Source organism: Sciurus carolinensis, chromosome 3 (genome assembly GCF_902686445.1).
Source record: "Sciurus carolinensis chromosome 3, mSciCar1.2, whole genome shotgun sequence".
Lineage (NCBI taxonomy): Eukaryota > Metazoa > Chordata > Mammalia > Rodentia > Sciuridae > Sciurus > Sciurus carolinensis.
The window spans coordinates 100566532-100586151 of NC_062215.1; the positions used below are offsets into that span (position 1 = coordinate 100566532).

The 19620-nt window shown below is 35.8% G+C and overlaps 1 protein-coding gene across 10 annotated transcripts in view; it reads left to right on the top strand.

Moving 5' to 3' along the window:
• Positions 1–19620, top strand: part of Lypd6b (LY6/PLAUR domain containing 6B) — a 190007-nt gene that overhangs the window by 46048 nt on the left and 124339 nt on the right. For all 10 annotated transcript variants that reach the window (XM_047547354.1, XM_047547358.1, XM_047547356.1 and 7 more), the window contains exon 2: positions 8285–8333. The gene's annotated coding sequence lies outside the window, so the exon portion shown is untranslated. The remainder of the gene's footprint in view (positions 1–8284; positions 8334–19620) is intronic.

Genomic DNA, 19620 nt, shown 5'->3' on the forward strand with positions numbered 1-19620 from the left:
CATAGAATGTTAAGAGTGGAAATCATCTTTGTTAATATTGTCAATACTCTTAGTTCCTTCATGCAATATAGTTCATATGAAACCAGACTTAGCAAAAATTTCCTTATAAAAATTATATAAACTGAGGTACTATAATATCTTTTAGTTATTTTGAAAGAATACCCTATTCTTAAACAAGTGCTTTCAGGCTATCAGGAGAGATAACTTAGACAAGGGACTCAATAAAGCAAAATGGAAGGGTCTTAAATCTTTAAAAACTTGATACAAAGAGAGTTTGTCTTTATTTATTTCATGACAACATATTTCTACAAAGTGTTTATTTTATGACAAACATTGATCATTTTGAAAACACGAGTTGTGTCAAACTAGAGTATTTGGCAGTGTCACTGGACTAAGTATGGGGACAGATATAACAATGATTAATACACAGACTTTTCCCATTAGTTTTGTGAGGTTACTGTTTGGTTTGTATGTGAGGTGTCCCCTAAAATCTCACATGAGACAATGCAAGAAGGTTTGGAGGAGAAATGATTGGGTTGTAAGAGTCTTAACCCCATCAGTGATTTAATCCCCTAATAGGGTTTAACTGAGTGGTAACTGAATTGGTAGGGTATGGCTGGAGGAGGTAGGAATTGGGGTGTGGCTTTGGGATATATATTCGAATCTGGCAAGTGGACTCTCTCTCTCTGCTTCCTGATGATATGAGCTGCTTCCCTCTGCCACACTCTTCCACCATGATGTTCTGCCTCACCTTGAGCCCTGAGGAATGGAGCCAACCTTCTATGAACTAAAACCTCTGAAACTGGGAACCCTCAAATAAACCTTTCCTCTATAATTGTGCTGGTCAGATCATTTAATCACAGCAGTGAAATAGCCGACTAAAAAAGTTAATTTTCTTGGAATTTGTTCTGGTTTATTCAGATTATTCTAAATATATGTAGGTACCCTGCACTGAACATGCAAAGTGTAATTATATATGGAATAAATTATGTTTCAAGTTTTTGATGCCATATGTATGTACTACATTTTACTGATGTAGAACAAAGTGGCATTAGCTCTTAGGGAACTCTCGTTTGATACTGAACTTTGCAATGAAATAAAAATTTATATATGTATTTTCATGTGTATAATTTTGTTTATTCCATTTTGTTTCCATGTCTAAAATTGGGCTTTCAGATCTAAGTAAAGGACTTAAATGAAATGAAGGACTTTATGTTTGTCCTTATTTAAATATATGAATGTATACATACAAACTTTCATATATCTATTTAAATATATAATAAATATCTGTTTATAAACCTAAAGATTACATAAAAGGCTAAATAAATTACATATAAATACTGAAATATGAAGATTATTTATAGGGAATGTGTACACATGTATGTATATAAAGATTATAGGTGAGCTGGGGATGTAGCTCAGCAGTAGAGCACTTGCCTAGCATGCATGAGACTCTGGGTTCTCCAGTATGACAAGAAAAAAAGAAAAAATATGGAAGGTTTGGACCATTATTCTGGTCTAGTGAGGACTTCGGATCTTACTTCTGGAATACCACATTTGTTGCACTGTATTTTTTAATAACCATGCCAGCTATGTCCTCATTCTTACTTTTTTCTTTCCTTCAGTACTGGGGATTGAACCTAGGGCCTCCCACATGCTAACCAAGTGTTCTACTACTGAGCTACATCCCCAGCTCCTCATTCTTACTTTTGAGTAGGACAAATCCAAACATAAAGTCATGAACTCTACCTTTCACTAGCATCCCATGGGCTTAAATCCATCATAATTTGCATTCTTTGTTTTTTCTAAGTAGATACAAAAGTACAAATCTCTGTAGGTATACTGAAGTCCAGTTTATATTATTCCATCAATTCATTTATCCATCTTTTCACCCATGAATCAATCAATATTGATTAAGTGCTACTTGTGAGTTACATACTGTGTCACTTTTGCAAGTTAAATCTAGAAAAGTTACAAGCTGCGGATTAGGAAAGAAGAAAGTGGCATAAAAAGAGTTTTAAGACTGTGACAAATTTAAGCCAATTTTGAGGACTGTTGCTTTAGAAAAAATTGATTCAGGATGGAGGTTTGCTGGTAAGGTGGGTTGTAGTTCCATGGGAAATTGAGCTGCTGGTGATAGTTTATGTGAGTAACTGTGGTGTCCAGATGGGGTGGTGCAGGCCTGTAATCCCAGGGGCTCTGGAGGCTGAGGCAGGAGGATCACGAGTTCAAAGCCAGCCTCAGCAAAAGTGAGGCACTAAACAACTCAGTGAGACTCTTGTCTTTAAATAAAATACAAAATAGGGCTGGGGATGTGGCTCAATGGTCTAGTGCTCCTGAGTTCAATCCTTGATACTCCTCCCCTCCTCCAACCACACACACACACACACACACACACACACACACACACACACATGCACACACACACGTGCACGCACGCACGCGCATGTGCACGCGCACACCCCAACAAAACAAAACAAAACAAAAAAACAAGATTGGGAGCTCCATTCAGAAAGGAAGTGAGGGTATACTGTCATTCATTTTCCTGGGTCAACCCATGGTGATGCCTAACAATCTCTGATTTTTTTCTAAGTGCTCATGCACCAATCTTCAAAGATCAAATTCTGATATTTTGAGCTGCATGAGATTCACTATTCATTGTCTGGATAGAACTGGGTGTCTTTTTTCTCTCTTTCTACATGTACATTCTACAATCACATTTTCTTTTTTACTCATGGCTATTAAAAAGAATTTGTGATTTTCTGTTTCCCCGAGAATTTTCTTTTACATTTCTTGCATATATTATGAACATACATTTTGTTTTAATTCTTCAGCTCTTGTCTGTGAGCTTTTTTTTCCACTTTAAATTTTAAAATTTGTTTTCCACTTTAAATTTAAGTAACCACTTCAAATTATTTCTTATACTTTCATCTCTTCTACTAGTTTAGTGATATATTTGCCTCTTTATCTGTGATTCTTATCAATCACTTTGAGACTATTTTATATCAATTTTATCTAATTATAATGAAACAAGAGTTTTCTTAAATTTTATTTCAGATTAATATTACTTTGACATTAGAGTTTGAATAAGGTGTTGAATATGTAAAAAACATGTATAATGAATGAGAAGATTTTGTTCAACAAATAAGAAAATAATTATCCACTTCATTTTTGGTTCTGATTTAATTATTTTTGGTCCTTGGTGTGAGTGACTAGACATAATAATTAGTACATAAAGTAAAACTGTTTTTTTCCTTTTTAATTGCTCAAGCACCCTCAAATATCAATATGCAATTTTATTAAGTAAATGTGTATGAAGTTTTGACAATGAAACTCTAGTGCCCACAAGGAAAGGTTGAATAAAGCCATTTAATATATGGAAAACCAGTGACATGGTATAGTCTTGGGAAAACATTTTCTACATGCTAAACCAAATATCTAAAGAATTGTCTAAAACATACCCTGAACCTCAGGCTGGTGAAAATGAATAATTAGTAAGAAAACTGCTCCCCTTATGAATACTAAGGAGACTTAGTTCCCCTGCTAACCTCTTGGGGATTAGGTTCTAGGTATGGTGTGTGTTAGAACTATAGAGTAACACATTTCCTATAAGACTGGCAATCTTGAGAGCATTCATCAGCTATCAGATAGAATCTTCTTTGTGAAGTAAGTAGATTTTACTTTAAAAATATTTTACTCTAGGACTGGAGTTATGGCTCAGTGGTGGAGTACTTGCCTAGCATGTGTGAGGCACTGGGTTTGATCCTCAGCACCACATAAAAATAAATAAATAAAGGTGTATCAATAAATAAATAAAGGTGTATCTAAAATATATTTTAAAATATATATTTTAAAATATATATTTTAAATATATTTTAAAAATATTTTAAACTATAGAAAATATGTTGAGTGCCATTTGCATTCACTAATTTCATTTCCAATCATGTGACATGCCAATAGGTAGACCTAACTTGTTACTCAGTTGTAATGAGAGCTGAAAGCCATCACCATGTTTGTTTGTTTGGCCTTGCTCTATCACTTACTAAAGGGTTTTCAGGAGAATGAGGTAGGTGTCAAGTAGCAACTCCAAAAATAGCCATCAAAATAATAATAAATTATTTTTATAAAATTATTCTTCTTTATTAGCCATAATAAAGCTTATTAGCTTATGTTATTTTAAGAATTTAATTTTTTAAAAAAATTTTTTGGATATACCTGATAATAGAATATATTTTGACATACATACATGGAGTATAACTTATTCTAATTAGGATCCCATTCTTGTGGTTGTACATGATGTGAAGTTTCACTGGTGGTGTATTCATATATAGACACAGGAAAGTTAATGTCTGATTTATTCTACTGTCTTTCCTATTGCCACCCCCTCCCTTTCCTTCATTTCCCTTTGTCTAATCCAATGAACTTTTATTCTCTCCCTCACCTCTTTGTTGTTAGTATCCACGTATCAGAGAGAACATTTAGCCTTTCATTTTTTGGGATTGGCTTATTTTACTTAACATGATAGCTTCCAGTTCCATCCATTAATGGGAAATGCCATAATACCATTCTTCTTTATGGCTAATATTTCATTGTGTATATATACCACATTTTCTTTATCCATTCATCTATTGAAGGACTCCTAGGCTGGTTCCATAGTTTTGCTGTTGAGTTGAGCTGCTATAGTGGCTGTGTCACTGCAGTATGCTGATTTTAAGACCTTTGGGTATAAACTGAGGAGTGGGATAGCTGGGTAAAATGATGGTTCCATTCCAGGTTTTTTGAGGAATCTCCATGCTGCTTTCCATAATGATTGTACCAATTTACATTCCCACCAGCAATGTTTGAGTATACCTTTTTCCCCACATCCTCACCAACATTTATTGTTGCTTGTGTTCTTGATAACTGCCATTCTGACTGGAGTGAGATGGAATCTCAGTGTGGTTTTAATTTGCATTTATTTCTCTAATTGCTAGAGATGTTGAACATTTTTTTCATATATTTGTTGACTGATCATATTTCGTCTGCAAAGTGCCTGTTCAGTTCCTTTGCCCATTTATTGATTGGGTTATTTGTTTGTTTGTTTGTTTGTTTTGGTGTTAAGTGTTTTGTGTTCTTTATATATGCTGGAGATTAGTGCTCTGAGGTGCAGGTGGCTAAGATTTTTCTCCCATCCTGTAGGCTCCTCTTAATGTCTTGATTTTTTCCTTGGCTATGAAGAAGCTTTTTAGTTTGATATAATCCCAGTTATTGATTCTTGATTTTACTTCTTGTGCTTTAGGAGTCTTGTTGAGGAATTCAGTTCCTACAGTGACATAATGGAGATTTGGGCTTACATTTTCTTCTAGTAGGTGCAGGGTTTCTGATCTAATGCCTAGGTCCTTGATTCACTTTGACTTGATAGCTTATATGATTTTAAAAATCTTTTAAGAATTATTTTAGAAAAGTACAACTTGGATGCTGAGTAAAATAAATTAGACTCAGAGAGCCAAGGGTCAAATGTTTTCTCTCATATGCTGAAGCTAAAGAGAAAAAAGGAATAAAAAAGTGATTTTGTGAAAACAGATGGGAGATCAGCTAGAAGCAGGGATCAAAGGGGAGGGAGGAAGGAAGGGAAAGGGGAAGAACTCGGAAATGAAATCAACCAATTGTACTAGGTGCATGTATGAATATACAGTAATGCATTCTAATATTATATATAAATATAATGCATCAATTAAAAAATAAATAACACAAGGAAGACATTAGAGTAGAGGAAAGGGACCTGGGGGAGAGAGGAGGGAAGAAAGTAGTCCTGGTGATTGAAATGGAGAAAAATCATGTTATATTCATTTATGACTACACCAGAATGAATACCACTACTATGTTTGTGTATATTTCACAAAAAATAAATTCAAATTAAAAAAAATGGAGTATGACTTGGAAATCAGAACTGATTTATTAAGATAATGGTGAAAGTTGAAGGGGCACTTTTCTTTTTAAAAGGGTAGTATGCAGTCCAATGTGACACTTTCCTATAGATGTGTATAATTAAAGCAATTTGATTCCCAGTGAAAATTATTGCACAATTTTAGCTGTTTTTCCCCCTTTCAAATGGGAGCTTGGTTGAGCACAGCCGTGTTTAATGATTTGTATACACTTGGGTTGAACATAAAAATTATTTACTCTTAGCTAATTTGGTTAATTATTGCTCTGAAGCATTGGCTTCTGTGGGGTGGGAGAGAGGAACAGCAATAGATGAGGTCATGGAGGGAGCAGAGGACTGAGCAAGAGCTCTGAGGCAAGTGAAGGCAGGGAGGCAGGTGTGGCTCAGAAGGTGAGAGGTGAGCTGATTGGAAGGAAAGAGAAAGACGAGAGAGGGACTGAGACGCAGATATGTAGAAAGAGACACACAAAGACAGAGAAGTCATACATGCAGATGGAGAGACAGAGACAGACAGAGGGGCACAGAGTGAGAGAATATGCAGAATCAAACATTAGAAGAAGCAGGAGAGCCAGAGAGAGGAGAAATGGGAGGAAGGGGACTGTGAGTCTGGGGGGGGGGGGTCCTGATTGTCATGGCCCCCTGGCAGCTGCCTGAATTCCTCTTTCTGTGAGTTATCATGGAGCCAATGTAAGTTTGTTTGCTAGTTAATGAACGAAAAGTCATTTGAGAGGCAAGTAGCAAATTTACACTGATAGGTTAAATTTCTTTAATTTCCACCTAGTCCTTGCTTTCAGAGCCTGAACTTAGGTCCTGAGCCATGTTAATCATTAGTTAATATTAATATGGAAATGAGTTTACTCTGTTGCAAGTCCCAGTTTCAATCAGTAAGTAATTATGAAAATCAGTCTTAAAGATGCTGTGAAAAGGTGTTTGTTGCTTTCCAGGCAATAATTAAACCTCTCTGTATCCCTGGGTGGTTGATTTTTTTTCTTTTTTCTTAGTTATTATTTTTTTTCTTTTATCTTCGAACTTTCTGCAGGTGGAAAAAGATAGCAAGTTGTTGACTGAGAGTTTCTTTGGTGGAGGGTAAAAGTCCCATTGAGAGAAGGGAGTGAACTGAGTGTTTTAGTGCTGGAGGTGAAGAAGATGAGAGATGAGCTGCTTTTTTCTGGTCCAAGGGGAAAACCTTCTGAAAGTTTTAAAAAAGTGTGAATAGAAGCTTTAAAACTCCAGTTGTTTTCATAGGAGTATTGGATCAGATCTCAAAAGGTGGAGCTAATCTCCATCTTCAATTGGGATGCAACCAAGCATGCTTGCCAGTTTCAGTCTCTTGCAAATAAACAGCTGCTTAAAAATAGCAACACATGAATAATAATTAATAAAAATAACAATAATAGTAAATGTGTTATGGGAGCTGTGCATTACTGGAAAAGTCAGTCCTGAAAGTCTTGTGGACACCATGCACTGCTGTCTTCTGCTGTACCTCAACCCTCCACCAGGAAACCTTTCCAACTGCAAGTGCAGGGAAAACTGCTTTGAAAATCCTTCAAGTGTGAGACCTTCAAGGGACAGGTGCAGAAGTAGGCACTCTCCTTGGACTTTTCATCTGCCCAAGCTACAATCTTCTCAGCAGGATGTTAGAAAGGGACATCCTTTTGTGCACATGATACGTGGGAACATAATGTGGAGGGAATTAGGGCTGCCAGGTAAAAGGAAGAACATCCTGTTAAACTTACAAAGAAGTGTCTGCTGTTTATATGAAATTCAGATATTTTTTGAGCATCTCATGTCTTTATTCTCTAAACTGGCAACCCAAAGAGAGTCACTTCCATTGGAGATTGCCTGACCCTAAAGATCTGAGCTGGACAGTCATTAAACCTGTTATTCCCAGGGCTGTGACAAATCCATCTATTTTGGGATCCTTGTACCTTCTTCTGGAAGGTAGAGTAGATGTAACTGGAAATAACTATAATGAAAGAAGTAGAGTTCTTGGATCAGGTATCATCAGAGACACATACAAAATTACAGAATAGGTAATACAAACAACCTCTTATGTAAATTAGATTGCTTTACCAACATTGGGAATGAACAATGGGTTTGATTGGGAAAAGTCAATGTCTGTTGATCCATCAGTGGGAAGTGCAAGTGTGCTTGAATTTAAGCATCAGCAGGGTTCTTGGGCTATTCAGTCATTCCCTCATGTCCCCAAGTGATTTTTAGTGCACAGAAACAAAATGTATTTAATCAGGAGTCAAATACTACATTTCTGATTACTTTGAAGTAATATCTTTTAAAGATATTGCAAATAGAAATTGCAAATTCTTGTTATAACTTTGTCTTTTGTTTGTTTTTTTGAGGTAGAAAATCCAAGGAGCTGCATGCTCTCCCTGAATGATTTTAGCACACCATTGTAAGTACTGACATTTGTACATCCTGGATTCCATTATGAACCCCTAAAATTTTAATTTTCTGAGGTTGCTCTAACATTTATATTATCAGACTGATGTTGATCCATGTTTTGAGATCTGTTTTCCCTGTGTGAGTTGTATAGGACATGACCAAGGACATTTTAAAAATGGGTTTGATTTCTCACATTGCTTCTGAAAGTTAAGCCCATCTACTGTATGAGTACATTGGAATGTTGTTTTATATTATAGGTATAGCAATATATTTTTTCTTTTTTAAAATCATACTGCTTTACAGTGGAAGTTTAGGACAAATGCAAGATGACAGGACTAAGATGCAGGGCACGTCCTGCACTTTTACAAGACTCCCAATGCCTTTCCCACATATTGAACTGTCACAGCAATGATCAGTAGCTCAGAATGCCTCCTGCATTCCTGTCTGGCTGCCAAAACAATTGCTTAAGTAAATGTTTCCTGATGTCCATTGACCATTAACACCCTCCACATGCAACTGGTTATGAGCTAAGATTTTTTAAGATCTGCTGCCTGTACTTAGGGAAATCTATGGAAAAAAAAACAAAAACAAAAACAAAAAAGCTTTGCTGTTATGGCCCTTTGGATCAAGGAGGTTATTTAGTCTCTTCAGAAGAGTCAGGAGGACTCCTCTTCCATCTATTTCTTGAAGATCAGAATGAGTCCCTGAACTGCCTAAGGCTCTCTCCTGGTAGTATCACAGCAGGGATGGCAGGAGGCAATCGGTATTCTAAGATTCCTCCAATTTGTAACCCAGTAGAACTATAAGACTGTCAAATGCTACGTTCGCTGGGTATTAAAGTGAGTCCTAATGATCGGGGCGTCACCAGGCCCATCTTAGGCCTTCTCAGAGCTCTGTGAGTGGCATCAAGGGAAGTGCATGGTGTAGGATCAAGTGGTTCCTTTTATAGCCCTGAAAATTGTCACTGAATTATGAATTTAGTAGTAACTAGTGGAATTGCTGAAGCTTAGGTCAGGCTTGGCAAACCACCATGGGTATTTGTGCCCATTGTTCACTGCACAAGGGCATTGAGCCAGTGGGTTAAGTGGGGCCAAAATCCAACTCATGCACTGCCTGGCAGAAGGTTATGTTGGCCTGGAGAAAAGGAGGCCTTTGTCAAATACTCACACAGGTACTGTTCTCTCCCCATGCCATGCACATGACAAGGCTCATCTGCCCAGAATGGGCACCTGTTTCTAGTGTGCATATGGGCACTTGGGCACCCTGCCCTGATGCTTCCTCTCAGGACCTCAGAGGTCAGACTTTTATGTGAACCCTGAACTCATCTTAGCCTCATGTCTTAGGTGACAGGCTCTCAGTGAGATCCTGGAGGGCAGGAACTCCCATGACATAAGATCATTATAGGTGGTGCACGTGATAACATGTAACCAGCTATTTCCTCTTAACTCTCATTTAGCCCAACTCATCAGCCAAGAAAGAAGTACCAGTTGTCAAAAGGGGATATCAGCAAGGGCTCAACATGTCTTAGTTAGACATACCAGCCTCAAAAAGAGAACTGTGCTTAGACCCAGGATTTCTACAGAAAATTCTGTAGGCATTTACCTATGGCTTTAGTGTTCATTTTCTTTCTTTCTTTCTTTCTTTCTTTCTTTCTTTCTTTCTTTCTTTCTTTCTTTCTTTTCTTTTAGAATTATCTGCTTCTACCTTTATGAAGGGATTCTGTTTCTCTATTCAAAGAAGTGAAGGAATATTTTAAAAAGACATGAGTACATACAAAATCCTTTAAAAATAGTAGGTAAATAGCTCAGTGGCTATGTGTGAGGCACTGAGTTTGATCCTTAGCACCACATAAAAAATAAACAAATAAAATAAAGGTATGCTATTCATCTACAACTACAAAAAATTAAAAAAAAAAGCAGGTAAATCATAATGCTGGACCACCTTAATTATCTTAGTTAAGTTCAGATTATCACTGGCATAGACTGAATGTAGGCAACACTGATGTAGTGTAGAGAGACCCAGTGAGATGGAATTACTGAGTGTAAGAAAGAGAGGCTCTTACAGTAATGTAGGTTGTGATAATTTCTGTTAAGAAGCATATAAAAGGAATCATTTGCACTGTCATTGGAGAGATTTTGGTTCAAATGTGTAAGTGTGTACATGTTTGTATACCCTTGTTCCCTCAACAAAAGCTAAAAAAATTGACTGGTGGACTTCCTGCATTCCCAAGAGTGGAACTGCAAAATGTAGGAGAGGAGAGCTACTTAAAAGTCGGACAATTGCACACATTTTTTTTTTTTCTGTAGGGAGGAAATGGCTGGATTAAAGGCAGAAAGTTCCAGAAGGCAAATACATCTATTAATTGCTACTTGACTTGGGATCTCTTTATATGTCCCTCTGTGTCTGTCTCATTCATTTTTTATGTTGCTGTTTCTCACACACAAGTGCACATACACCATCCAATCCACCAATGATTTAAATCTGCCATCTCTTTTGAACAATTTCCTGCAGAAGCCACACTGTAAAGGAACAGGTGTGACGCAAACACAGGGAACTCAGGGCGTTGTTCTCAGACTTCTTTGGTGAAGTAACACATCCATCTGTCATTCTGGAATGGTCGAGATCACTGCAGTAGGAGCATTGTTTGGCATCCAGTGGCAATGTCAGCTTATGTTTACATAAAGAGAAAAGCATGTCGTCTGATATAATCTCTGAAAACTGCTGCCACAGGCCTTTGAAACAATTAGTTTAGACTATTTCACAGGGCATTAAGCTTAACAGTGTCAGTCTGTTCCTAAATGCTGTTCAAGAAATTTTTGCAATGAGGCCAAAATTCAGATTGGCAAAAGGGCAACCTCAAATAGGCCATCTCATCTTATTATTTTTTTCACAGCTTTTCTTAAGATATAATTGACCTACAATAAACTGTGCATATTTAAAGTGTACTATTTGCAAAGTTTATACATATGCATACATCTGTGCAACTATCACCACTATTAATATGAATGAACACATTCATCACTCTGGAATGTTTCCTTGAAAATCCTTACCTCCTGTCCCTCTGTGTCTGCCCGCTTCTCCTGGCATGAAAATGGTTTCTGCCACTGTTGTTTGCATTTTCTAGAAGCTTATATCAAGAATACAGCATATACTTTTTTGAGTCTGACTTTGTTCACACAGCATAATTATGGTGTGATTCATACATATTGTGTATATCATTAGTTCATTCGGTTTTACTGCTGAACAACATTCTTTTGTGTGGGTATGCCATAATCTGGTTTATCCACCTACCTGTTGATGGACTTTGGGGGGTGTTTTCAGTTTTGGGCTATTACAAATAAAGCTACCATGAATGTTTGTATACAAGTCTTTGTATGGATATATATTTTTTCCTTTCTTTTGGGTAAACAGCTAGGAGTGCCATGGCTAGATCATATGGTAGTTGCGTAAACAATTTGACAGTTTATTAAATTGGCTTAGCTATTTGATAAGCAGCCACATTGTCTTCCAGAGTTATACTGTTTATGTTCCCACAGGCATTGTTGAGAGTTCCAGTTTTCTGCACCTTCACCAGCACATGGTCTGTTAACCATTTTGTGGTGTGGTTTCCACTTGCATTTCCCCATTGCATAACAAGGCTAAGCAGCCTTTGTGAGATATTTATCAGTCATATACTTTCTTTGATAGGTGTTTGCCTGTTTGAAAAGTTGGGTTGTTTTCTCATTTAGTTTTGAGCATTATTATATATTCCTTATGCAAGTCCTTTGTCAGATATGTGCTTTGCAAATATTTTTTTCAGTCTTTGTCTTAATATACTTTTAGTTGAGTCTCTCAAAGAACTGAAGTTTTGACTTTGATGAAATTCAATTTATCAACTTTAAAAAAAAATGGATTTTGCTTTGCAACTAAGAAAATCTTCCTCTAACTAAAGTAATCAAGATTTTCTCCTGTGTTTTCCTCTAGCAGTTTTATAATTTGAGACTTAACTTTTGGTCTACGATCTATTTTGAGTTATTTTTCTCATTCCTGCTAAGATATTGGATCTAAGTTCAACTTTTTGCATACTTACATCCCATTGCTCCAGCATTGTGGTTGCAAAGTTTGTCCTTCTCTCCACTGAATGTTACTGCACATCTGTCAGATATCTGTCATTCAGATAATTTCCAATGCTTGTTTATTTTTGAGCCCCTTAATGTCCCACCAATCTGAGTCTGTGCTCTTGATTGCCCCAGCTATATTATAAGACTTGAAATCAAGTGGTTGTTTTGACTACCCTGGTTTTTTTTGCATCTTCATAGGAATTTTTATCAATTTGAAAAAAATGGATCTCACTTTTGGTGTGACAACTAAGAAATGTTTACCTAACCAAAGTAACCAAGGTTTTCTCCTCTATTTAAATGATGTTGTTTTTTCAAAATTTTAATTTCTGATAATTTGTGTTGGTATATTTAAATATAGTGGACTTTTTGTGTATTGGTTTTATATCTGACAACCTTCCTAATATCACTTACTAAAATTGGTAGTTTTTTTGGGGATTCAGATTTCCTGCAGATGATCATGCATCCCCAGTAAAGACAATTTTACTTCTGTGTGGATGCCTTTCATTTGTTGGGCTTGAATCATTGCACCACTAGATTCTCCTGTACAGTGGTGAACAGAGGAAGCGAGGGCAGACATCCTTGTTTCTCATGAAAAAGGAAAGCATTCAGTCTGTTCCTAGTGTGCTGAGGGTTTTTATCAGGAATGGATGTTGGATTTTATCAAATGATTTTTCTGTGTCTCTTGAGATAATCATGTGTTTTTCCTTTTTGTTTGTAAGGTAAATGACATAGATTTTAATTTTTTTTAGCAAATTTTAAACCAACCTTGCATTCTCCCAATAAAATATATGGTCATGATGTATTGTCATCTTATGTATTATTAGATTCAGTTTGCAAATATTTTGTTTAGAATTTTTATATCTATGCTCATGAAGAAATATATTGGTTTGCAGTTTTCTTTTCTCTCTCTTTTCTTTTTTCTTTTTGGTACTGGGGATTAAATTCAGGGGGCACTTTACCACAGAGCTATATTCTCAGTCCTTTTTTAATTTTTTTTTTTTTTTTTTTTTCATTTTGAGGCAGTCTTACTAAGTTGCTGAGCCTGACCTTGAATTTGTGATCCTTTTGCCTCAGCCTCCTAAGTAGCTGGGATTATAAGCATGTGCTACCATACCTGGCTAGTTTGCAGTTTTCTTATAATGTATTATCCTGCTTTTGGTATTACAGTAATGCTAGTTTTGTGGAATGAGTTAGGAATGCTTTCTACTTTTCAATTTTCTGAGTTTGTGTGGTACTGGTATTAGTTTTTCCCTTAATCTATGGTAGAATACACCTGTTAGGCCTCTTTGGTCCAATGTTTTCTTTACCGGAAGGTCTTTAACTATAAATACAATTTATTATAGGGCTGTTCATAGGTTACTAATTTCTCCTTGAGTAAGCTTTGGTGATTCTTGTCTTTTAAGGATTTTTCCATTTTGTTCTTTTTAACACTTTTGATATTTGAAGAATACTTTATGCCAACCTGTTTTCCCCTGATATTGATAATTTGTTTTTCTCTTGTTTTCTTAATAACCTTTCGGTATAGAAGGTTATGAAATGATTGAGCTTCTCAAAGAACCTGCTTTTAGTTTTATCTCTATTGTATTTTGGTTTCTTTATTTCTTTAATTTCTTCTCCACCTTTAATTTCTTTTTTTCTTCTTATTTTGAGGGTCAATTTCATCTATTTTTCTATCACTACAAATTTCTTCCTTAGTTCTATTTAGCAATATCTCACAGACTCTGATGTCTTGTATTTTCATTTTCATTTAATTTAGAATAATTTCTAGTTATATTTTAAATGTATTTGATCCATGGTTTTATAGAAGAGTATTTAGTCTCCAAATATTTTGGGGTTTCCTGAGCTAAGCCGATTCTCATTTAACTCTATTGTAGTCAAAGATGATTTGTATTTTCAACCTATGTAGGGTCCCCCGCCTCCCCCGCACAGAATATGTTCTAGCTTGGTCATAGTTCCAAGTATATGTGAAAAGAATTTGTATTTTGCCTTTGATGAGCAGAATGATCTATAATTGCCAATTAAGTCAAGTTGATTGATAATGTATCCTTACTGATTCCCTGTTTGTTTTATTAAATATTGAGAGGCATTTATATTTCCACTTTTAATTAGAAATTTATGTCCTTTTGAAGTTGAATGAGCTTTTGTTGCATATATTTTGAAACTTTGTTTTTTAGGCTTGGAAATGTTTAGAATTGTTATGTTCTCTCAATGATTAATCATTTTATGTTTATGAAATGGTAATATTTCTTCTTGGAAATATCTCTTGCCCAGATACTCATGCTGTCTAACATCAATATTGTCACTGCAGGGCTTTTTTTTTGACTAGTGATATCATGTAATATTCTTTTCACTCCTTTGGTTATTAACCTTCTTATGCTTATATTTAAAGTGTGTTTCCTATAGATAGTAAGTGGTTGGTTCTCTTGTATCTGACTGACAAAGTTGGATTCCAGTCACAGTGTTAGAATGCTTGTATTGAATATGATTACTAATTGTGTTACTTTTACGTTTTTCATTTACTTACTTTCTCTTCATTGCCTTTGTTCTTTTTCTCCCCATTTTCCTTATTTTTCTGGCTTTTGTTTGGATAGAGTTGTTTTTAATGATTGTGTTTTACCTACTCTGTTGGCTGATTAGCTCGACCTGTTTGTTTTAATTAAATGTTTGCTTTCGGGTTTAAATTATCTTAGTGTGCCTTGAAGTGATATTATGTCACATCACAGTTGAGAACATTATAATAGTAAAATTTCATTTCTAGTCCACTCTTGAGCCTTTTTCATATTTTGTTCTACATTTTACTTATACATATGCAAGAAACACAATACACTAATATTTTTAACAATTATTTAATAAAGAGAGTTGGATGATAAGAAAAATCATACATATTTATCCATGTAATTGGCATTCCTGGTGCTCTTTATTCTTTTATGTATATTCATATTTCCACCCAGTTACAGTTTCTGTTTGAAAAAATCCCTTTGATAGTTCTTATAATGCAGATCTTAAAGCTTTTGTATGTCTGTCTGAAAAAGTCTTTATTTCACTTTGGTTTTTGAAATATGTTTTTACTGTGTATAAAATTTGTAGTTGTATGATTGCATGAATGGTGTGACTCTGTATCATGTACAACCAGAGAAATGAATATTTGTGCTCCATTTGTGTACAATGAATCAAAATGCATTCTGTTGTCATGTATAACTAATTAGAACAAACAAAAAAATTTGGAGTTGGTAGTGTTTTTCTTTCAATCCTTTAAAGTTGTTCAACTGTCTTCTTGTTCACATTGTTCCTGATGAGAAATCTGCTGTCCTTCTGCTGATTGTTCCTCTGTATCTAATGTGCCTTTGTCCTCTGTATCTAATGTGCTAATCTCCCTTCTATTATTATTATTATTGAGTTCTTTTAAAAAGAACTCCAATAACATGTATTTTAAGCTGCTTAAAGTTTGCCTTCAGTTCATTAATGCTCTTCTAATTTTTAAAATTTCTTTTCTTCTTTCTGTTTCATTTTGGATGGTTCCTATTACTCCATTGTTAAGATTCCTAATCTTTTGTAATGTCTGGTTAGTCATTAATTCTATATGCTATATTTTACATCTCAGACGCTGTAGTTTTTTTTTTTTTTCAGACCTTTTATTTGGGGCTTTAAATTTTAACTTTTTGAACATATGGAGTACAGTTATAATAGTTTTATTATTCTTGTCTGCTAATACTAACATTTGTACCAATTCTGAGAGTTTCATTTGATTGGTTTTTCTAATTATTATGGTTGTTTTTTATGCTTCTTATTATGCCTTGTAATTTTTGATTGGATGCCAGACATTGTAGATTTTACCTTGTGGGTTGCTGGATATTTTTGTGTAAGTAGCCTTAAACTTTGTTCTAGGAGGCAGTTAAAATTCTTAGAAGCAGTTTTATACAATTTTATAAACAGTTTTTGATATTCTTTTAATATATGCTAGGAAGAACCATAGCAGCATTTGGTCATGGACTAAGTATCATCCACTATTCAGAGAAGAACCTTCCCTCATTTATTCAGTGTTTTAGTTAGCTTTTTCACTGCTATGATTTAAGGACCCATCCAGAACAATTGTAGAAAAGGAAAAGTTTATTTAAGGGTTCATGGTTTCAGAGGTCTTAGTCCATAGTAACAGACTCCATTCCTCGGGACTCAAGGTGAGGCAGAACATAGTGGCAGAAGAGTGTGGCTGAGGGAAGCAGCTCACATGGTGATCAGCAAGCAGAGAGAGAGACTCCATTCACCAGATACAAAATATATACCCCATAGCACGTCCCTATTCCCACCTCCTCCAGCTACACCCTACCACTTCAGTTATCACTCAGTTAACCCCTATTGGGATTAATTCACTGATTGGGTTATGACTCTCACAACCCAATCATTTCTCCTATGAACCTTCTTGCATTGTCTCACATGTGAACTTTTGGGGGCACCTCACATACAAACCATAATATTCAATGACTTCTCTTTAAATATGGACAATGAAATAGGCGTTCAGTATAGAAGAGCAAATAAGACAAAATTCTCCCTCTTAAGGAGTTTACATTCTATGGGTGGAGACAGACAATTCACTAATAGTTATATGTCAAGTAGTAATGTGGGTTTTGAAAAAAAATTAAGGCAGAGTCAGGGGAGAGAGAACAAAGGAAAATGGAATAGGGTAGAATAATATGAGTGTCTGAGAAGAATTCTTTGAAAAGATGACATTTGAGCAGAAAATAGAAAGGAGAGAAGCAGCACACCAGGTGTTTATCTAGAAGTTAGACATTCCAGAAAAATGGAATAATAAATGCAGTTATGTAATAATAAGAGTAGAGCTTGGTTTTGGTATGTGTGGGGAAGAGCAAGGAAGCTACATCCCCAGGTGTGGTAAGAAAGTGAGGGAAGGGCAGCAGGAAGTAAGATCAGAGAGACAGCATTTGGAGGATGAGGAATAATGCAAGGCATTGTGCATATGGTAAGAACTTTGAGTTGTTTTTAAATAGGGTGATGGAGACCATTAAGACATTTCAAGAAAGATATGGTGTGATCTAACTTAACTCTTTGAGGCTCACTCTCTATATCTCTGAGTTGAGCTTTTTCTGACAACAACAGGTGACTTTAGGTGACTTTCTAGAGTGAGCTGTAGGTTTCCTTTTTAGGATACTAAGTTATTTTCACAATATAAGTGTCTTTACTACATAAGGCATTGAGAAGAAGATGCTGAGTGTTGGACTGAACATGCTTGTTCATTTCTGAGGTGGAGTGGTAATTGGTTGACTACTGTGAGATTTGGATATGTGCCATTTATCTTGATGTGGGAAATTCCTTTCCTTTCCTTTCTCTGTCCTCAAAAACAATAAACAAAGGAAAGGGAAAGGGAAATCATGGACAGAACTTCCAGGGTTTGACCTGATACCAGTTGAGGTTCTTGAGGTTCTTACTTACTACTTCATTAGCATACCAACTTTTAAATTAAGAATTTTAGGATTGAAAGAAAAAAATAAGAGTTTAGCTAATTGCTCTTTGAACTCTCTTTCTGAATGCATAATCTTTGGAGAAAAGTCTTATCATTCTAAGTAATGCTTTTATCTCCGTTCCAAGTGATATTTCATTTTGATCTAGGAATCTAAGGTTTGCATACACATTGTTTTGGAAAAGTGTTAGCATTTTGTGCTGCTGAGTGAAGTAACTCATGATAAAGAAAGTTCCCAGTGCAGCTTTTTCCTGTTGCCATAAAACCATATCAAGACCCCACATATCTGAGAGAATGAAATTGTACCTTAAGGCTTAACACAGAAGTCACAAAGCCCGGTCTCCTTAAAGCTGGCTGTTAGCAACCTGCAAATTAGAACTGTAGGGAATGTTGAAACTTAAAGTTCATCTTTAACACGAAGGGAGTTCACACACACCTATTTTGAGGGCTAATCTTTAGTGACAGATGCAGAGACAAGAGACTCAAGTGTTATTAGGAAAACCCAAGCCTTCTTCCATTCTAAGCCCTTTTGACTTTCATTTGAGGCATTAGCCAGTCATTGCCAAGAATATGTCTGAAAGGACTGATCTCAGCTATTTCAAAGGGACCTCTTTTGCACAATGTACTTAGAGAATCATGTAGTGTTGTATTCTGTATATATTTTGTATATGCCAAAATAACCCCAGATATCAGTAACCCAAATGATTTTTCCACCAGTTAATGTCAACATGTACTTGTGGAAAGAAAGTTTATAAAACTGGGAGACAAGTCTCATTACAGGATTTAAATTATATATTACCACTAATTAGGTAAATTAATGAAACTTTTGATGTCTTAATTTCTACATCTATAAAGGGTGCTTCTGATAATTCTCTGTCTACCTTATTGGGATGTCTTTGTGGTCAAATGATCCTTTGAAGAACTGAAATCCTGCTTGTGGGGAGACTGGTCATGCTCACCTAATATCTACTTAATCACATGGGAAGATTCTTCTTCCCGATTCTCCTTGTGATTGGGCAGATGGTGTGACTGACTGGAGTGGGTTGTGGTTGAACATGAGTCACTTCCATACCAGACCATTTAATTGCTGGTGTGAGACCCTTTAGGACTCTCTGTTTTGCTGTGGTGATTATGGAAATATGTTTGTACAGTTTAGAGCTGTTTGGAGTGCTACCACAACACAAAGAAGATAGTTATCTGGGAGAGTTGCCAAGATCCACAGTGGGCTTTGAGTAAGCAAGAAATAAACGTAGACTGTGTCAGATCACTGAGTTTGTGGGGTTGTTTGTTATGACAGCATAACCTACTCTATCTGGACTGCTGTAGGTACAAAGAGGTCAAAATTATTACTGTGATTATTAGTTAGAAGTCTTCTAGCTTTGTCCTAATATTTATCACTAATTTGCTGGTGTGCCATTTTCTGACACCTAATTGATTTTAATATGATTACTTCAACTCTTTTCCCATCACTCTACCCCCCAAGAATCTCTAATGTCCTATTGGATTTAACCTGGACAAGCTGCATAAGCAGTCATAACATATTGCCAGTTAGAGCACAAAAGGATGAAAACTCAGTTCAAGAAGTACTGTATGATGGGTACTCAAGCATTCATTGACAAAAGGAAGTGAAATTGGATTATGTGCCATTAACAGTGGTTCATGTGGCAAAATTGAATACATTTTAGATTTCATCTTACTTAACTTTGTAAGCAGACTTTGGCATA